We start from the raw sequence: 21,837 nt of genomic DNA, 5'->3' as shown, positions 1-21,837 counted from the left end.
TTGATGCATTAGGCTGAATGGTCTGACTCCCCCGTGGAGAGGATTGTCTCCACCAAGATTCAGAAACTGTTGCTATTCCAGTAGTTCCTGATGGGGACAGGAAGAAAAATGCTCTGTTCTGGCTATTTCCTGGTTCCAAAGAAAAGACATTAGGCCCATTCTGCACCTATACTGAACACGTGTGTGCCTTTTCTCACACTAAAAAGAGCCTCTGGAGCTAGTGCAATCAGGTGACATGGCTTACGTTGTTTGTCTGCTTGTAGTATTGTGTGAGGTCAGTCATGCTCAGGTGCCGTGGCATTGCCCAACGCACAGCGTGAGTGTGAGCACAGACAGAGCCTTGTAACCTTGTCACCCTGCTGTGGGTATGATGACTATTTATACGGCCAGCAGGGAAGGGTTGGCATGTCCATTCAGATTTGCTAAACCTGCACCTGCACATTTCAGTGTGCAGTTCCGCAAACTTCAAACTTAGCAACAAACAATATAACTACAGCTCTCCACACTTTATAAATGTATTATTCTCAATTATTACACGGCTGTGTTGAATACTCAATTCTGATTGGTCAATCACGGCGTTCTGCGGTCTGTAATTTCTGTATTAGAGACAGTTGCTATGTATAACAGGCCGTTGCTATGTATAACAGACAGTTGCTATGGGTGCAGCTCTAATGTCGGACACTGGCGGACCGTTAGTGTGTCAAAATGTTGATTACTTCAGTGAGTAGCCGTTTAATAAGCGGGATAATGTACAGCTAGCGGGGCCTTGTTGTGAAAGAATCCCCTGCAGGGAGATGAGAGATCAGCATCGCCCCCTCAGGGATTCTTTTACAACAATGACCGGCTCGCTGTACATTATCCCTTACATAATAAACTCTTAAAGGCCCCTGAAAACCTCATTTTCAGCTTCTTACTCCAAGTGATGTAATTGTACGTGAACACAAAGTTTTCTGACAAAGTTACAATAGTTTGGATAATTTATTTAAGATATTTCTGTGTCTGTGTTTTGGTCTGGGCTCTTCTCACTAGTTTGAAGTAGGTGGTGCTCAGTTGAGAAAAAGGTGATGTCACATCTGAGCACCAATCAGGGTTTAGCATTATTTGAATCAGAATCTGATGACAGCTGGTGGGTCTTTTGCTTGTGCTGCCAGCTCACTGTCAATCAAATTGGATCAAATCCCACCAACACGACTCGAGGAAGCATTGGGTGTTTAAGTAATACCTGATACTTTCTTTTCCAAACTTTAAATTGATGGTAGCATTCTTTAGTCTTACATATTTAAGGTGATATATATTGCTTGTTATATTCACAACCTTGTGAGTGGAAAGTTTCTGAAAGCTTCGAGTTCACGAGTTGTGAGGCGTTTGTTGACGTTGTCAGCAATGGCGGAGGCCATGGAAGTTTATTTTTCAGTACATAATAAATTAATATGTTGTAATTTTAGTTGTAAATTGTTTTTCTTCGTGATTTTATAATAGATCTGAGGAAAATGTTGATATTCCCAACGGCCTCATCTTTTTCCTCTATCATTATGCCTTTGCATGGCCTGCATTATGTTACCCGCTTGCTAGATTGTTAGACTCAGTGGCTTCTAGATGCCGACAGTAACGTTGATATTGCCATTGCTTAGCAGCGGTTTTCTCACGACTTTCAACCACTTGAACACACGCACACACATTAGGTCAACATATAAAAGTGAAGCAATACAAAAGAGCTTCCTGGCCAGTTAGATTTGTCCTGTGATTAAACTGTCCAGTTGTAAATTTATTTCACTAATGTTTCTGCTGACATATTTTTTTATTCATAATGTGTTGTTTTATTTATCCCATAACAGAGGTGATATCCAAATTCCATTGTTCACTTTCTTGTTCCAACTGTCAATTCCCAACGACAGAACTTTCCCTTTGACCAACGGAAATAAATCCCATTTCCTTAAGTGAACTCTCAACAGCCAGCCCCCTCCTTTAAAAAAAGGCTTGTAACAACCTTTAGGAAAATAATTACTTTCAACGGTAGAAATTGCCCATCCCCCAATAAGTCTATTGACACCACCCCCTGGCCCGTGCCAAAATGTGTGTGCGTGTGTTTGTGTGGGTGTGTGTGTGTGAGAGGCACGCTTACAGATGGTTAACAATGGAAAGCAGTTCAGCGGTCCAACCCCTCCCATTCAGAGTAGTTTGCTTTATCAGCTTCCTCAATACCCAAGCTGCTTTTATTCCTCTTTAACCCAGCTGCCTGCCCATTGAAACCACCCATACATTTCCCATTGAGGAATTCAGATTTAACAGCCTTGACCATCACCAAGCAAAACAAAAAAGAGAGGAGGATGTATTTAAAACAAAGACTTGATTTTCAAATGCAAACAGGCAGCCTTGGTCAAAGGACAAATGTTTTTCAGAGATGTTGAGTGCCAAGCCATTGAATAAAAACTGCTTTAAAGTATTCTTACGTAATTTTATTTTCACTAAGAAATGCAACACTTTTCTCCAGAACAAGAATCAAAATAACATTCCTCAAATGTAACCCACACACATGTGAATACTCTATCGAGCTGTGCAAAAGTCTCTGAAAATGTCTAGTTAAAGCCATTAATCTAAGCAGTTAAGTGTTAGCCAATTTGTTGCTACACCCAAAATAGTGTTAATTATCAAATTGCACACAAAAACAGAGAGACTTCTACGAAAGAAGGTGGAACAATTCATCAAAGGACTAACAGCCTATGACTCACAATTGTTTTCAATAACTCTTCTTTTGACTTTGGATACCGTTTGAGTTTCACCTTTCGTTAGAGAATTTAATTTCATAAAATCTTTCTCAATTTGTAGGCAGATACTGACAGAAATAAAGAAAACTTATATTGATACAAAGATATTTGATTGGCAGAATGCCATGAAATGGCATGATGTGATTGGTGGAAATGCAAGCATCACTTTTGTGTTCCTGTTTGAAAGCTGCAACTGCCAGACGCCAGGGTCACTAGGGCCCCTCTCACAGCAGAAGACTGCCAAGGAAACCCCTTCATCCGTTAAAATACCGTGAGGCCCTGTAACTCAAGATCAATAGCTCTCAGACAGGATGTGATGTAGTTTTCTAGTCAGCTGATGCACACTGTGTTAGTGAACAAAAGCCACAATACCAAGCACACGTGCTCCATTGTCACAGTGAAACTGAGACATAAGGCCTTTCCCCTGGGGCTTCCTTCCACCTCCCATCTGTCTTTGCTGTCTTTGGTTGGTAGACAGCATGTGGCTCCAACGGTGTCTGAAACAGTGTCAAAACCATTGACGATGTTATGGTTTAAAAAACACAGTCAACAGAATGTATTCACTCATATAACTATGTGGCCTTTTTAGCTCATTTTAAATATTGTGTAACTGATAGCATAAAGGATTAGAAAAAGAAAGCAGAATAGTCATCTGACCAATAGGGGGCCTCATTGTCACTTTAGGATCATTATTTCAGGATGTAAACAGAAGCCATATTTTCTATTAATATGGGTTATATATCTTAAAATATGTCTGGAGGGGTACTTTAAAATAGCTTGCATTGGTTCAGTGTGCCATATTTCACGAGTTCTTTTGTGCCCGAACTATATCTTAACAGACATCTCTCAACTGACAATTTCAAACTACTGTAAAGTCAACATTTTCTTATCCCAACTCGTCATATACTGACTCTTTGTCAGACCTATTGGTGTCACTTTTTCCTTCACATTAAACACGTGCTTAATGACACCTCGCCGTCACATGCTTAATGCTATAAGTTAAACAAAAAACACTTGTTTAGGTTTAGGCAACAAAACCACTTTAGGAAAAAACAACATGGTTAGGCTTAAAACTACAGTGTTTTTACAGTGCAAATGTGACTGGACGTTGTAAACAGGACAAAAACAACGGTCTCCTGGATTAAAGCCCTGTGTTTTTTGGACCCATCCATCACCCCTCCTGCCCAACCTGTGTGTCCCTTTTGCTCTTTAAACTATGTAACGACAGCACTTTCTCTGAGCATTTAATATTGCTGCGGATGGGTTTACATTGTAGTTAATAGAAAGGCCGGCGCATCTCATACTGCCGCAAAAGGGTGCCTTGTGCGTAAGTATCGAACTGATAAAGACATGAAAAGACGTCGGCATTTCAGAATGAGGAAGGGGCTGTTTAATTTCAGGTTGCACCTTTACTTTGTTACTATTAGGCAAGATTGTATGCATCCAAATGTTGTTTAATGTTGTGACAGAAGTTTAATTAAGCTTGACCTAGGTTACCATGGAAATGTATCTTCAGCATTCCCCTTTAAGAAAGCCCAAATATGTTGTATATTCTGTACCCACACTAGAGTCTGTTCATGATTTTGTTAAATGTAGATTTGTGGGGAATATTACAATAAAACGCACTGGTAGCACCCAGACCTTAGCCTGAGCTAATTTACTTAAAAGGTCATATACTTATTCTCTTACTGGGAAACCTATCTCCATCCAAATTGTTTCAGTCTGATTTGACAAAGGTTGGAGATGTCTGCAGTAGATGTCTGCTGTCACCCCATTACAATGAACCGCAATATAACAAAGATTTAAAAAAATTGAAAAAGTCAGCAGCAATCCAGAAATCACGACACAAGTTGTCTGTCCTTCTGTTATTGCAGAAACCTTGATTCCTTCTCCAACAAAGCCACTCCAAGCCAGTGTATATAGGGTATATTGTGGAAAATGAAACAACAACAATGATTCTGGGTCCAGCTATAGATTATTGTTGTTTTATTTCTAATATTATTATTAGATATTTAAAGCATTTTTCCAGCAAAGGTCTTGTCTTGGACCTTTCTTGTCCTACACCTCTATGTAACACATCCTATTGTTCGGTGCAACAGAAACAGACTCGAAACACACAACACTTTTGCGGTAGTGCTGATACTGTAGTGCCCTTTAAAATATGGCCTGATTGGAGGCCACGGAGGGTAGACCACATCAAGTGGATAAATTGGCCATAACACTCCTGAGAGCTCCCAACAGCTAGCAGTTGTATATATTACTACACTATGTGCCATGATGTATGTACGATACATAGGTCTCTCGCTGTGTGTTTGTGTGTGTGTGTGCTTGTACCTGACAGCTGTTTAAAATAGTTTTGCCTCTCACTGATTACTGAAATAAAGTAAAAAAGATGTTACCCATATGCTATTTCATGTTATATTTATGTTTTGCTCTTTCAAATGATTATTTGTTTTCTTTGGTATCCTTTCATTTATATCAGTTGAAGTCTCAACTGCCACAAAGTCCCCAGAAATATCAATCATACGGCTTTACGATTCCTATTTTTTTTTTCCAAGCTAATATTACCTTTCTCATCCCAAAATGCAGAAGCAATAATGAGCAGAAGCATCAATCCTACTTTCTGACACTTTACGCTTGAAGAAGAATTTTCATGTCAGGCAATAACCGCTAGTGAGCCTCAGCGGCACAAGCTCTGGGCTCGCGCCTACACCAAAGCCTAATGGGATAGATCAGCTCTTGCATAACTGGGGGCAATCACTCACTCCGTCTCCTCTCTGACAGGACTCAGTTATGGCTTCTGGGTAATATCATTTCTGTTATCTTAAGATATCAAATTTCTGTCTTTATTGGCAAAGACCTTAGCAAATGGAGGGTAGTTTGCGCGCCTTGGCAAGACAGAGGATGAAAAATGAAAGCATATTTATCCATCTCGCAATCTCCGTTTAGGATGGAGTTCTCAGGACTTTAGTGACATTTTTAGGGCATCAACATATTTTACAAACTTTGATGTCATGGAGCTTTGGCTAAAGCATAACCTATACTCCACTCGATGTTGTTGAGACTTTTAGATCCAGTTGCCTCAGGGAATGTTTCAAAATGCCTCATGCTCTCCTGCTATTCTGTGCACCGATCCAACACCAATTTGCAATATAATCTTATTACCTCTCTATCACAGTATACAATGTATTTATTAAACAAGTTCATAAGTTTGTCACTGTCAGCAGTATCTTCCATCATGAATAAAACAATGCTATGCAATTTCATTTTTAGTCTTTCTAAATCAGATAGCAGCCACTGTCAGTGAGCATCTCGCTGTGTCCTGCAAACTCAAGAGTACCGTTGTACTGTTTTCATTTTAACTGTCTCTCTGTGAGTGCAAATGTTCATAGATGGGTTGTTTCCTTAGGTACATTTTGTATTTACTTGTGGTTTACATATTGTTTATGATAATATCCAGCTCCTATAAAGAGAGAGAACACTGCAGGTGACATGCCAACAGTGCTGGCATGTGACACAGAGCTGCAGTATCAATTGGTACTAATGATGCGCTTGAACTCTGCTCGAACAAGTTTGTGTGCACATAATTTAAGCAACTTGCTTCTAGTCCTACCTGAACTGTACAAACCCTTTTGCTGACAGTTTTGTTTATTTACATTAACGCTGCGAATGAAGCCTAACACACCGGTCGAAAGACTTTTGGTCCAACAAAAATATTCCACTGATGTCAGATCTACTGCTGTGTATGAAATCTGCTGTGCTAACTGTGGAAACACTCTCTCCACACTTTAGTTGGCAGGACAGGGTGATGTTTCACAGGGAGGCTGGGGGAACATAACAGAGAAAGTGTTGGAGCAGCACAGGAAATGTACATCTCATTAAAATAAAGTTGTTGAGGAAAATCCTATCGATTGGTAACACTCAATTAAGACCAATGACTGCGATCTAAGTTTGGTATTGTTGACTCGGAAGAAGGCTTTCCTATGCAAGGACATCATTATCAGGTCAATGAGGCTGGTAGGTTTCATAGGTAAGAATAATAAGTGAGTACTTTTACATTTGTGTCTCATCCTCATCATTCCAGCAGGAAACAACAGCAACAGAACAATGGAATGAACAGCTAAATTTAACAGCGGATTATAGGTTGAGGATCTCCTGAGGGACAATGAGTAATTGCTGGACTCACACTCGACATGAGCTGTGGATCTGGAAGTGGTCTACAGTCTCATGGGTCCTGCTATTGATAGTTTGTTTCATAGCACTTTAACTCTGTAAGGCCAAAGGGACAAGATTGACCCTTGTTTGACTCCTAGATGCTTACCCTTGCCTTGATGTTTTGTCTGTGTGAAATATTATTGAAGCTGGAGCCCCACCGTTTTATTGCTCAGGTTGACCTTCAGTTGAGTAACATGGGTAATGGAGAATTACTCTTCTTAACATCCATCGACTCAGCCCTTTCCCTCTTGCTGCTGCCATTGTGGGAGCTTGTGAGTCACCTGGTAGAGAATCAACCACCAGACTTCATTGCCCTCACAGTGGGTCCAATCAACTTTGGCTTGAAAGCACCACCCTGCTACCCCGACACCCCTGAGGTGCCCTCTCTGCCCACAGGCCCTCAACAATGACTCATCCACAATCTGCTGCACAACAACCCAAACCTGCTCTATTTAGCTTTTTCTTGTGAAGCAAACAAAAATGATGACCTGGTGGTGAAGCTATGATAAAAGTCAGAGGACGAGGGTGTCTCTTGAATCATTAGAATTCATGCTTTTCTTCTGTAATGTGAGGTCAAGTAGCCTGATATTACTGTATCTAAAAATGTATGCAAGGGACCCAAGAGGTAATACCACATTCAATAACTGTACAATTATCATAATTAGATCTATATCATCACCACAAATGCAGGTAGGTGGCAAGTCGACATACGCTGTCCCACAAGTGTATCACCCCAGGGCATGAACAAAACACACTCCTCTGAGACTAATTTTACCTACTATGGATAATTACATGCTGACAAAAACACAGCTGGCAGAAATGTGTAATAATGGCACATTAATGCTCTACTGTACAATATGAACCAGACAGCTAGATAAAAATTGCATATTGTGTAAATCAGACCACGCCACAAGTGTGAAAGCTTGTTCACTTCCTTATAGAGAAAAAAAAAGCATGTTTCATGGTATCATATCACCATAGCTTCTCTGCGTTTTGCTCTTGATGTGAGAAACCCCAAGTGCTGCGATCCTGGGCGAAATCACCCATGAATATTTTAACACATACGTATGTAGTCCTGTATGTATATTTCATAATGTATGAATTTTTGATTGCTCAGCGTTCTGTATAGCTGAAAGTGATTAGTAGGCATAACCCTTAATATCAACACTCAAAATAATGACCACTTCTGTATCTATTTTTCAGCAAATAAATACAGAAAAAGAATATATGAATGAGTGATCTCACTGTTTAATAGATCTGTTTACCGATCTTTATGGTATTTGGCGTGAGCTCTTTCTGTGGGCTGACACCCTTTGATGTCTCCCTGCTCGTTATTTAGGCCTAAATACCTTGAACTCCTCCGGGGATAAATAAGTTCCTCAATCCTCTCCTCTCATGCTGCCACAGAGGATAAATTATATACAGATCTAGTTCTACTTCCTCTCATCGTAATAATATGCTTTGCATGGCTTTTCCACTTCATCTAGAATCATGGTAATCCCTGTGCTTCTGTGTAATTATCTCTCCTCTAGCCTGATCTCAGTGCTCCTCACCTGCTCAGCCTAGTCACATTACCTCCTCACTTTTATCTATGACTCTTAAAGCTGCTGCCAAGGGTCCTCTTAACTCACCCCACAACTTTTCCCTTTGCATGCCCCTCCCTAACTCACATCCTCTCTCTCTGTATCTCTCTCTCCTCCACCCCTCCCTGTTTCTCACTCTATCCTTCAAGAGGATTGTGATTAGCACAGAAAAAAAAAAAACAGTGCTTCACGGCAAATTTGTGTTGCGAGTATATCCCTCATTAATTCCCCAACCATTCTAATAAGTGGAATGAAAAGAAAATAATGGAAATATAATTTGCTAAATTGACAAGGAGTCATTGGGTACCTGGGGGAACAGAAGATGTTCTTTTCAGTCATGCATATTTGATTCAAAGATTCAAAAACTTTATTGTCATATTATAATAATAGAAAATTGTCTTAGGGCCTCAAAAACAACATAAAAACACCATGAAGGACCAGCCCAGTCTAATTCCCAGGGCATCAAATACTGAGGCTTTATAACGGCTGTCGGCGTGTGATACCGACACACAAGGCACCCTTTAGTGCCTGAATGAAAAGTACTGGGCTTTCCATTAATTACAATGTAAACCCATCCGCGGCAACGGTAAACAATCAGAGAAAGTGCGCAGGGAGTGACGGTGGTGACGTAGTTTAAAAAGCAAAAACTCTCTATGGGCGGTCGAGTGGGGAGATGGATGGGTCTAGCAAACACAAGGCTTTCTTCCAGGACACCGCTGTTCATATCCCATGTGTTACGTCTCGCTTTCACGTTACAATTAGCCTGTGTCCCGTTTTCACAACATTCAGTTTCATTTTCACTTTACAATAGTTTTAAATCCAACCATGTAGGTTTCCTAAACCTAACTAAGTGGTTTTGTTGCCTAATCATAAAGTGATGCCAAGGGTAACAATAGTAGATTTGATGACAAAAATAAATTGACGCCAAGGGGTGTGACAAAGCAGTAGTATGTCACTAGTTGGCACATCAAATTGCAGTAAAACACAAACAATTCCATAAATAAAAAAGCGGGAGTGCAAAGCTGCATTAAAAAGTAGTGACAGTCCATTTGGCTTTGTTTAAAATGGTAGTGGGAATAAAATAGTTTTTGTAAGTTCTCTTTTTGGCCAGAGGTGCTCTAAAGTGGCTGCCTGATGGGAGTAGCTGAAAGGAGTGGTGAAGGGGGTGTGAAGGGTCCTTGTGATTAAGTCTGCCTTTCTTTTTACTGCATGACTGTAAAGGCCTGAGAGTGTGAGTTATGAGTATGAGACCATTCTGGCCTGTTATTGTGGCTGACAATAACTATTACTCAAAGAGAACTTTCCTCTATTCAAAAGCTCTCAAATTCATCCTGCTTTTATCCAATGGCAATGAAAGATTTTTTTTCCCGAAAATGTCTAACAAAAATGAAATGATGGACATGCTGAGAATTGTAGCAAATTTTGTATCAGGAGGAATAGCTCCAACAGTAATTGTTGTTTACTTACCGTACCCCCATGCATCTTTCAATAGCTGTCAAAAGCATAAATATTAGAACAGTGAGGGGTAGCAATTAAAAAGTGGAAATGTAATTCAAACTGCAAAAAACAAGTATATTTGTCTAATTACTAGTAAATATATATCATAACACTTATTATAAGACAGTCACCTAAGAAGTAACATTTCAGTGAGATATAGGGAGTTGTTTTTAGACAATGTATCTTACTTGTTAAGTGAAAACAAAAGGTTTATTATGACACACAGCACTTGCTAATATCAGTGAAATATAACTCAAAATGAGTTTTCCCAGCTAATTTCAAGATCTGTTTTTATCATTATTATTATTATTTCAAGAAATTTTAACAAGTGATTTTTCACTCTTTCCATTGGCATGTTTAATCCACTTATTACAAGCAAAAACACCTTGTATTCATTTTTTTTTTTTTTTTTTTTATTATTTTTGAAGTGGCCTTGTTTCAATAATCCTACGCAGTTTATACCTGTTTTATTAATGGGGGAAAACTTGCAGTCAACAACATTTTCAAAGGCACTAAGACCATCTAAAATATTTCCTAGAAATTCCATTAGTGTTAGGTAGAAATGTAATGTATATACAGTATGAATTCATTTCTAAGCATTTGAAGTTCAAGTTGGAGAGTGTGGTGACTGATTTGCTGAAGGCAAACTGTGTTTGTGACTTTTCAATTATCCAACATCTTGTTCAAATAGCTTTTATATTTTTTTCAAACAGTCAAGTTTAATTTAATGGGTTTGGAAGGATTTTTCATTACATAGTCATTGTATAATACGTCATACTGAGAGGTTACTAGTAGTGCCTGGGGAATGGAGTCGGCATCGACTGGAGGCGGACAGTCTCCAGACAGAGATGGAGTCTGAACTTGGACCCCCATCAAGCATTTTCCATATTGATTAGAAAGTACACATCCAAATTTGACCAAATATAGGTGAACTGCTGAGTAATTTAAAAAAAAAAAAACAATGCTTGCTATTATCTCAGCCTGTTCTCATTCCCTGGGCATCAAATACTGAGGCTTTGTCACGGCCATTGGCATTCAATACCGCCGCACAAGGCACCCCTTGGCGACCGGTATGAAACGCACCTTCCATTAACTACAATGTAAACCCATATGCGCCAACAGTAAATGCTCCGAGAAAGTGCCGGGAGTGTGGTGATGTAGTTTAAAAAGCAAAAAGACACACACCGGGTGGGTGGGAGGGAGGTGAGGTGGATGGGTCCAACAAACACAAGGCTTTCATCCAGGAGACTGCTGTTCATGTCCCGTGTTCACAAAATTCAGTGACATTTTCACTGTACAAACATAGTAGTTTTAAGGCCAACCATGTACTCTAGTTCTTTCCTGAACCTAACTATAGTGCATTTGATGCCAAAAATAAAGTGGCACCAAGTGTCGTAACGCCAAAGGGCATGACAAAGTAGCAGTATGTGACGTGTTGTGATGAGAACGTGTTGCGTTATCTGCTGCTGGGGAGAATAACTATAAAAATAACTGATTGACTGATGGCAAATGTACTTGTCGTTTTCAATAAAAACAACTAAAATGTAACCAAACTCAAAAAACACTGATCACTAAACGCTACAAAAAGAGTTACACATGAATGACCCGACTAACAAAGCAAACAACACAGACCTCGGCTCTCTGAAAGTGCTCCTCAGCCCCTGAAATGCAGTTTTTACTGGAATTCTTCAGTCTACATGTATATTCCACATGCCACTCTACATGTTATTTACAGGCAGATAATGTGCAAGACTTGAGTGTCTTGACTTTAGTGTGTCTGTTGTTGAACGTTCACAGTGATGTATGTGTGCCTGTACATGTGTTTATCGCAGTGATGTAAAAGTTTCCAACAGTCTTACACACCTCTGTTGGTGCAGAAGGTCTCTCCTCAGGGATAAGACGAAGGGCAGAGGTGTTAATTATTCTACAGATCAGCGATGTCAGCACAACTCTCTCATTGCTCCTAATTGTCCCTTTGGGGGCGCTCAGGTCCTCATTATGGGAGCACTTTGTGATCCAGTGTTGATGTTATTTTGCCCAAGCATTGTAGCAGCATTTATACATTTTTAAATGTTTTAATGTTGGTTTCATTTATTGGGGAATCAAATTTTACTCATTTTGAATGATGATGCATATGTCATGTGTTAAAAGTTAATTAAATTAAAATAAAAACATTTAACAGAGCCTTTTTTCAGATGCCAATTTTGCTGACTGAAAATTTAAGAAATTGCAAAATAGAACAATAATCCAGCCGAGACTGCTGAATTACTCTCAACAGATCTTGTAACTAAAGAAAAATAGATATTTGAATGTGCTCATCTGCTTCTCTCCACCAGATTTAACAAGCAAAGAGAAGGAAGCTCAACGATGTGCCCTGAGACCTGACTGGGACTCAAATCTTACTAACACAAACAGCAAGCTCCTCCTCCTCAAGGCACCAAACATGAACTTCACTATCCCTTTACTTAACAAAGTTCTTCAAAACAGACTTGTAATTCCTTATTTTAATCCATCAGACCTTTGTGCATTTGTATTTCTATTTTGGTACAAACTTCTGTAGTGCCGATTTCCACATGTTCACAACAGTTTTAGGCAACACAGACCCCCTTTACACCTGACATTAAAATACGTCTACTATCCAGATTGTATCTAGATATGATTTAACCTGATTCTCAATATGTGTCTACAATGTCCATTGAGATCCAATTGAGATCCGATCGCTCTGTCTAAAAGGGCTGAGAGGAAGGCTGCATAACACACAGGCTTGCAAACGGGCACTGCCGGAGAGGCAATGCATAATGCACGGACGCATCAGCCTCAAAACATGGCCATTTAGAGGGAGCAGCGGCCTGCAAATGTGACTTTGAATGTCTACACTTGCATACACAGAGGGTTCAAGAGAGGAGAAGCACAGACACAGCGATGGCGGTGATCTCTCTGCTCACAGCAGTCCCGCACTACCAAATGCTCCAGAGCCCAAAAAATGGGACAGCTCATAGCATTACATATTTCCGCCAACATAGTTGTATGTGGATTGAAAACACAATTGCATTAACACATGAACACTTGTGTTCAATGTGGTCACGATGCGTCCCTGACCACCTCCAAGGTAGGTTGGGCCGTTTGGATCACAATCCGTCTTCCATGCGTTTTGGGTGCAGTTACATCTGATCACCCAAAACCCATTTTAATTGGGGTTACATTCTCACTCCTAACTCGTCAAATACCGCCACTTGGTCAGTGGCCCTACGCTTCAAACTATAACGCTCTCTAGCGTCAAACGTGTTAGGGACGGTGTGTCCGCTCATTACATGAACAACATATTTTTAAAATAGAATGTACCAGCCTGTTCTCATTCCCAGGGCGTCAAATACTGATGTTTTGTCATGCACAAGTCACCCTTAGGCAGTATGACACGCACCGGGCTTTCCATTAACAATAATGTAAACCCATCGTTAAACGCTTAAGGAATGTGCTGTGATGATGTAGTTTAAAGAGACATGTAGGGTGGGTGAGAGTGGAGGTGGATCCAACAAATACAAGGCTTTCATCCAGGAGACCACTGTTTGTGTCCCGTGCGTCACGTTACAATCAGCTGTTCGTTCACGTCCCGTGTTCACAACGTTCAGTGTCATTTTCACTGTACAAACATACGAACCATGTTGTTTTTTTCCGAAACATAACTATAGTGTTTTTATTGTCTGAAGGTAAGCAAGTGCTTTTGTTTGATTCACAACATTAAGCACGTCTTTATGGTCTGACAAAGCATTAGTATATAATGACAGCATGTTGAACGTACAGTTATGTAACTGTCTTTAGTAGAGTCTGGAAGTTACATAACAAAACTGCAGTAAAATAACTCAACGTTAACTTGGTTTCACACGGGACATGAACTGCAGTCACCTGGGTGTAAGTCCTGTGTTTGTTTGAGTCATCCAATCTCGCCTTCTACCCGCACTATGCAGACTTTCTTGCATTTTACACTAATAATGACGTGGATGGGTCTACATTGGAGTTAGCTGAAAGCCCGGTGCATCCCATACAGACGTTTAAGGGGCTAAAGGTTGCCTCGGTGTGACGGTATCAGACGCCAAGGGGCACTGACTAAGCGGCGGTTTTTGACAAGCTGGGAGTGAGAATGTCTTGTTTTAGGAAACACTTTGAACAATCACTGGTACTTCTGCCAACATTTGGAAAAAAAAAACACCCCTGGTCATCAACTTGATTGGTTGGACTACAAATAGAAGCAGTAGCCTTTGTTGCCTGGTAATGTGCTGAAATTGTGAACATATTGTGTTAGAGAGTACACTCCGCTCAGTGTTTGGTGTATAGTCTCCCTTGTCCAGTAGTTCCACAGCATATAGTCCATTGCTCTTGCTTAAAGCTATGACAGTAACATTCATATTATCAACCATTCCTATATAAAGCAGGGACATCTTTTTTATCAAAATGCCATTTGTGCAGATCTCTAAATTTGACAAAGAAATATTAAATATATTGTAAATGACAGATTGTATCAATTCATATGCCAATTTTTATGTTAAAAATGTCCTATTCATATAAAAGGAAATGGTAATACACAAAAGTGGCTGACAGAAACAGGATTTTGTTATTGCAATTTGTCAACAGCCCAACACTCTATCAATCGCCTTGTCAGAAATAATTATTCTGCTGCCATCGTTTTCGGATTCTAACAAACTGTTCACATTCTAAATTACTGACAGGGTATTTTTCCTGCTTCAGCAACAATGGCTTCGGCTGCTGGCTTAGTCATATTTCCCCTTGATGCATATCTACAGTTTCAAAGGCATTCTTCTCAAACCATGCATTTGACAGAATCGTTTATTAAAATATATGATTGCTCGGTTCGTCCTGCACTGAAATTGCTCTCATTGCTCATCCAGATCACATCAAGATAATATCAAAAGTAAACGTCAATAGCCCCTTGTCTATTAAAGCAAAAGACTATCTCACATTAATTTCACATAAAGCCAGTTGAAGCGCACAAAAGGTTACCTTTCCCCCTTGTAAGGTCAATAGGCAGATGGCTGTCTTCGAGCCAGTCAAAGTGTGATTAGATCATAGAATCCACAGACATTAAGCAACTAATATGCAGCTGCGTCTGGTTTAAACTGAGGATATAAGCAGATATATTTTGTGTGAGGGTTGACCAGTGGTATCTCTCAAAATGCCTATGAAGACAATCCATTGATGGCTATAGGCCTCCTCTGAATCCAGATGACTCGGTACGATGAAACTTCAACAAGATATAACCTTTTTCATGCAAATTACATTTTTTTTTAGATCTCTTATTCTTACAACACTAAAATGTAGCTGTTTTCTTTTTTTGTTATTTTACATTACAATGTATTTAAAAATCTGTGTCTAATCAAAATGACATAGGAAAATGACATTGTAAGTCTTAAAATCTGTAACACAACTATGAATAACATTAATATTGTTATTGGAATTGCAAGAATCTGTCTGCTATCTGTGATTAGGAGGAAAAAGTGCCTTATGGGTAATAAAGCTAATATATTCTATATTGCACTTACTATTTACTCTTGTTCAATTTTAAAATTGAGATGAATATGCTTTTTTCTGTACTTTCCTTTTCACTATATAGCTGAACCCATTCATCATTGTATGTCTTTGACTTCTCCTAAAATTATGTTATTAAACATATCCTAAGGTAATAGATGGATGTGGAGAAGAACAGTATTAAGTATTTATAGCAATTATCTGCCAGTGGGTTATTTTTACCCCTATAGACAGTGAGCGACAGTATCGCTGCAGAGCGTACAGGATCCACTTTACATACATCCTTTCCACTTTATATTTCTGTATTATGTAATCAAGCAGACAATTTATATAGGCTATATACAAACAATCCAGCCCTTCATAGGGAGCTTTGTGATACTGTGCTCTAGAGCAGACTACACAATACAATACAAATCTACGCATTCAAATACAAACAACTGTTTGATCAATAAAACATAAGACACAGTCTCACGGCTGTCTGTGAAATGGTCACAAAATGTTGTCTTTTTGATTCGTGCACATAAACACAAATTCCACATTCTTTTCGTAACGCTTTTTTGTGTGTTTTCCTACGAATGTCCAGCAACAGGTGACTCACTTGTCAATTTCCACACCAGTCTTTTCAAAATAAAACTACTTAGTTAGGTTTAGGAAAAGGTCAACTTGGTTAGGATTAGGCAAGAAACTACTTAGTTAGGTTTAGGAAAAGATCGAGGTTTGGGTTTAAATAACTCTGGAAGTGCTGTAACCTAAGTACAGAAGTTACGTGACAAATAAATCAACTTTGACATGGGGTTTCACACGGGACATGAACACCAGTCTCCTGGTTGAAAGTCCTGTGTTTTCATCCACCCCGACCTCCTCCTTGTATGGCATTTGCCGTTCTTAATACTTCCTGGTTCTCAATTACTTGGATTACATACAAATAGATTTTGTGCTGACCATCACGTAAAAAATGTGAAATTTGTATCTATGTACACTAATCAAAATATAAAATTCTGTGACTATTTCACAAACTGTTGTGCGACTGGGCTAGAACACACAACATTCAACACTTGTTTCTTTCAACCCCAACCATAATTGTTCCGTTAACCAAGTATTTATTCTAACCCAAAACACAATCTATTTCAATTTTGTGCCTAAGCCTAACCAAACCTTAACTGACAAATGTTGTCATCCTGCCAACAGCCCTTTTTTCACAGCAGAAATACTGACTTGTCATATAGCAGGAAAATCACAGGTGTTACTAATAACACTAACGATGGATCTGTTCCATTTAGATAACGTGATGTTGTGAAGTAAGCCAAGCCAGTGAGCCAGCATACATAATACCAGGACCTTGAAATGTGCACACCTAAATGTTATGCAACCATGATTAATGTTATTATTTACACCTGTACTTTCCTGCTATCACAACTCAAAATGTGTGCAGTGAAAAAGGTCTATAGGGACGTCAGTGAGGAGGGGAATTACGAATAATATATTTTGTCATTTATCTGGGGGACTTGTTGAATACAATAGGCCTACTCAAAACGTTACACGTTGTCGTGGCTGGTATTGTTTTCACCTTGTGAGTCTGTGTGTGTGTCATCACGACAAATGAGGTCCCTGAGACACCTACTGTAGAGGGAACTACCACAGAAGTGGTTTTGAGTTCTTTGCCAGGTATTTATGTCTGTCTGTCTGTCTGTCTGAACCCTGGCAGCCATCCTCCTTGCACTCTTCAATAGAAAGCACATTGTCAGAGCATCTACATTATCTTTTTTTGAAATCACTTTAAGAAACATTGTCTGTAAGTACTGCTTTTATAAGATGCTTGTATTTGCATCAATGTTTATATTTTGTGTGGATGGCTAGTTTAGGCCATGTGTTTATGTGTTATGCGCTATTCATTGTTCACCATGTAACCTGTCCCGTTAATGGCTCTCAGCTAACTATAATAACAGCCAGATATGTCAGATAGGCTTTATGAGGCATATAATAGACATGATGGAAATGTATATTAATGAGAATTATCTTACTCATTGTTTCCTTTATTTCTCTCTTCATTTCAGTTTTACTCCATTCTCATACTGTCAATACTAACGTTAGTGCGCAATAAATCCATCATTCATTGACTACAGTGTGTTGAAGGAGTTATCTGTCTGTCTAGTTAAGGAAGGGGACTCTTTGATGAGGGCAGAACAGTCCTGTGATTGTTTGGCCCACCCATACGCAGACTTTCTCGCTGTTTATACTACCTCAGTTACTCTGACCATCTAATTATGACGCAGATGGGTTTACATTGGAATGAGTTGGAAGCCCGCTGTGTCCCTTACAGACGATAAAGGGTGCCTCAGTGCGTCGGTATCGGCGGCCGAGGGGCACCAAGCTGCTTATGAGTTGGTTCCATTTGGCATCGTGGTTCGTGTGATCCCATCGCAAGATGGCATATCTACTTTGTCATTGTTATTCATTTGACGTGGTTGTGGATGAACCTGCGACCACCTCACTTTCACTTTTTACACAGCTATCCTGGCTGCAACACCGGCTTGACTTCAAAATCCTTCTGCTCACCTTTAAAGCTCTGCCACGGCATTCAGCAGCACTGCACTCGAGCTCAGAAACCCTCCTTTTTCAAACTCTATAAGAACATTAAAATGATCCGAGCAGACAAGTTCAAGCTGGTCTAATTACCTCTGATGAAACTTTTCTCTGTCTTTCTCTTCCGTGATTTTTCTGTGCGGTTACGACACAATGCTGTCTTTAACATTTATGTATTGTTCTGTTAACAATTTGTCAAAATGGCTTGATGCTTTTAGTTTCTGCTGTGGTGACCTGAAGTGTTTTGAAAGACAGCCAACAAATAAATGAGTGCATTATCTGTGAGGATGAGACAAACTATTAAGATTGTTGGGCATTATTTCAAGGCTATTAGAAATGGACCATGCAAGGTCTAGCGTAGAATTTATAACACTAAATTTTCTTCCTTGTACCTCGACACATAATGTGAAAAATAGCATTAATATTTGCAGGGTTATATTTTGTTATTGCTGGTTATGCGCTAATGGGGGATGCAAATTAATCCTCTACTATAGGTCAATACTGCACACATCTAACAGAAAATGGTGGCAAACTAGAGAAGATTCTTGTGGCTTGCTGCCAACCTGTTTGTAGCCCCATTCCCATTTTTGCTCAACCGTTTTTACAAAATACTTTGTTTCTAAAAATCTCTTTCAATCAGAAAACCTCTCTCCTTCACTTAACATATCCGCTCATTCCATCTCAATCCTCTTTGCAAAAAGCCTTCTCTTGGCCTCATAGCATTGAGGAAACAAAACAGAAAACCACTGTCAGCCACTCTCTTCCTGTCACACCCATTGAAACATCGCTCATCTGTCTGCCCAGAAAATAAGCTGTCAGGGTGGAGAAAGTCACTTGTCTAAGGATCATATTTATGTAAGAGTTGTGTCTGCTTCCAATTTCACGTAGGCGCAACATCTTTCACCTTCACACTCCACTCCAGGAAATTCATGTATTTTCTCCATGTGATTGCAAATTGCTCCTGCACTCCGCGTCCCGCACTCTTATTTCTGCTGCCGCTGATGGATCAGGTCTGTGTTACTGGCAGCTGCATTTTCCATATGGATCAATGGCGGTGTATGCATTGCTGATCACAGATGACTATGAATATTTGATGCTGCAATATTGTTTTGTTTGGAACAAATAAATCTTCAGTCAACATTCACACCTCAGCCATTTTGTTTACAAAGACTGTCTTGGGTTCAAAAGAAGGCTGTAGGAAGAGGTTTGGATGTCAGGTTCCTGCAAGTTATATTACTAGGCTGCTTGTCTGATTAAATAACCTCTGTTCTCTCACAGTCTATTGAAGGAAGACTTCAGTTGAGTGTGTTAGGACATGGCACTGAGAGAGGTCAGGTCATTGTTGAACTCCATGGGCTCATATTAAACGTAATTCTTCGCAATGCTTCTAGTGCCATTCTCTATATTACTAATATTAGGTAAAAGGAGAATTCAACAGGAATTCCCATGCTGGATTCAAAATCTGATGTTTTTATCGGTTAGGTACACACATCCACATTTGGTTTTGAGGATCGCTTATTAGTTTTATCAGTTTGACAAGTTCGTATACACACAGCCGTGGGTACTTAACCTGCCATATTCTTGAGTTTGGCTCCGTTGTGACAGGTGTGTGTTGCAGAGGGCTTGTACGGGATGCTTCTTGGTTTGTCACCTTCATGCCCAATTAGTTCCTGTATCATGGAGGAATATCTGTCAAGTGGAGACCGCTGGAGAGAGCCAGACATGTGGTGCATCCCTGGAGGGAAGCATTTGCAAAGGGAGATAAATGCATGCTGCTTTTGCTGGGCTTTGAATTAAAGATAATTACTCCTTAGGTTGTGTTAGTGTGATTTTTTTTTTACTTTTCCAACTTTTCAAACATCTGAAAATTTATGTTTTTCTTCACAATTCAAATGATGTGTGTTGACAAACAGCCTTTATTTGTATTTAATCAATATACTAATCATTATTATGCCTCCTATTGGGCTTGTTCACTCAGAGACACATTGTTCAGGAGAAAAATATTTTTATCCGATGCATGAATAACCAATGTCTCTTTGATGAAGATGAGAAGAAGCCCACTAATGGAAATGACATTGAGCAGTGAAAGACAAAGGAACAACAGTGGGGTGGGGTTTTAATGCAGTATATGTAGGTTACCAAGTTTATGTCTGTGGATCTCGTTTCTTCTTCATTGGTCATTAACAGCACCAAAGGAGCATGACAAGCGACACACAATTTATTCTGCTACAACACTTTGATGTAGTGTTTTGTCAGTTTTTTTTCACCCCCTCCCCTACGTCCCCCATCCCCCATCCACCATCCCTCAACCCATTTTGCTTGTGATTGAACGTAAGCTGACTCTATCAAAGCAGCTCAGCATGACACTGTTCTGTGTGTCCGTTGGGACCCTAAAAGCCGTAGCTGGTGTGAATAGTGCATCTAGAGTGGGCAGTGCTGGTGTGTTATGGTGCTGGTTGAAAAGCATGTCAGTGTGATGGTGTGAGCCTCGCACCACGGGAAGTTAAACGACCGTAGCGATGAACTGAACAAGCTTTGAAGTTAGCACTGCATATCGCATTGGAACCATTTTAAAGATTCTCTCTGTGTCCGTATATTTATCTTTTTTTTTTTCAACCTCACTTTCAATTTAGTAATCAGACCAATTATTTAAATATCTAGCATATTTTGCATGAACCAAATAAACTAAATGTTGTTTATTTTGAAAGCATAATCACAACCACCATTTTGCTCATGAGGGCATTGATAACAATAAGCCATCCAGTACTCTAATGTGGGTTTCTTTTGATACCAAATGAAGCTGTGCACTGCATAAAGTTTTGCCTTTTTTGCATAATGTGCTATGGGAATTCTTTTATGCGACACCGAGGCACAGTAACAAGGAAAATCATTAGAGATCAACAGAGCCAAAATGTATCTAAAATCTGATTAGGAGGAATTCAAAGGAAAAGGCTGTTTTTACAAGAATATTTAAGGCAGATTAAAGAGCTTTCAGACGTTGTTCATTTCCATTTTATGTTTAGTGGGGAAAGATCACTGAATTTTCCGTACAGCAGTGTGATCCACAGGCAGCAAATATGACATTAAAAATAAGGAGTGCATTTTCAGTAACACGCACATGTCTGAGTCCTGGAGACTATAATGGGATTTTTTTTTAAAGCTGGAAAAGTAAAATGATAGTCCTCTCTATTTCTGACAGTAGCAAGTCCAGAAACTTTGATCATATATTTCAAAGTAATAATTATAAAGCTTTGTTGTTAACTTATTCCAAGACAATTCATGCAGTACAATGATTGTTTGAGCTTATTCTAAATCATTTTTCTGCTTTATTTAATAATATCTGATGCAAAGTTTAATTATTTTACCCTTACATGCAGGTGTATCAGATGGAGATTTCCAAATTACCCAACATAGATTTATAGGCTACTGCTGTAACAGTCCAAATTGTACTTTTACAGCCCAACCCTGCATGTTACTGACAAAATCCTTCCATACTGCGAAAGCCTGCTCAGTAAATAGTAGTCTTAAGACTTTTAGCTTCTGCCTGCTTTGTCTAGACTTAACACCACTGTGACATGGACATGAGCACTGTGGGATAGAGACAATCTGAAGCGGGAAGACCGACAGAGGCCAGGAGACATAGATTAGAAACA

This window comes from Sebastes umbrosus, chromosome 2 (assembly GCF_015220745.1).
Source record: "Sebastes umbrosus isolate fSebUmb1 chromosome 2, fSebUmb1.pri, whole genome shotgun sequence".
Classification (NCBI taxonomy): domain Eukaryota; kingdom Metazoa; phylum Chordata; class Actinopteri; order Perciformes; family Sebastidae; genus Sebastes; species Sebastes umbrosus.
The sequence above is the reverse complement of the archived record's forward strand: the minus strand, read 5'-3'. Positions refer to the sequence as shown.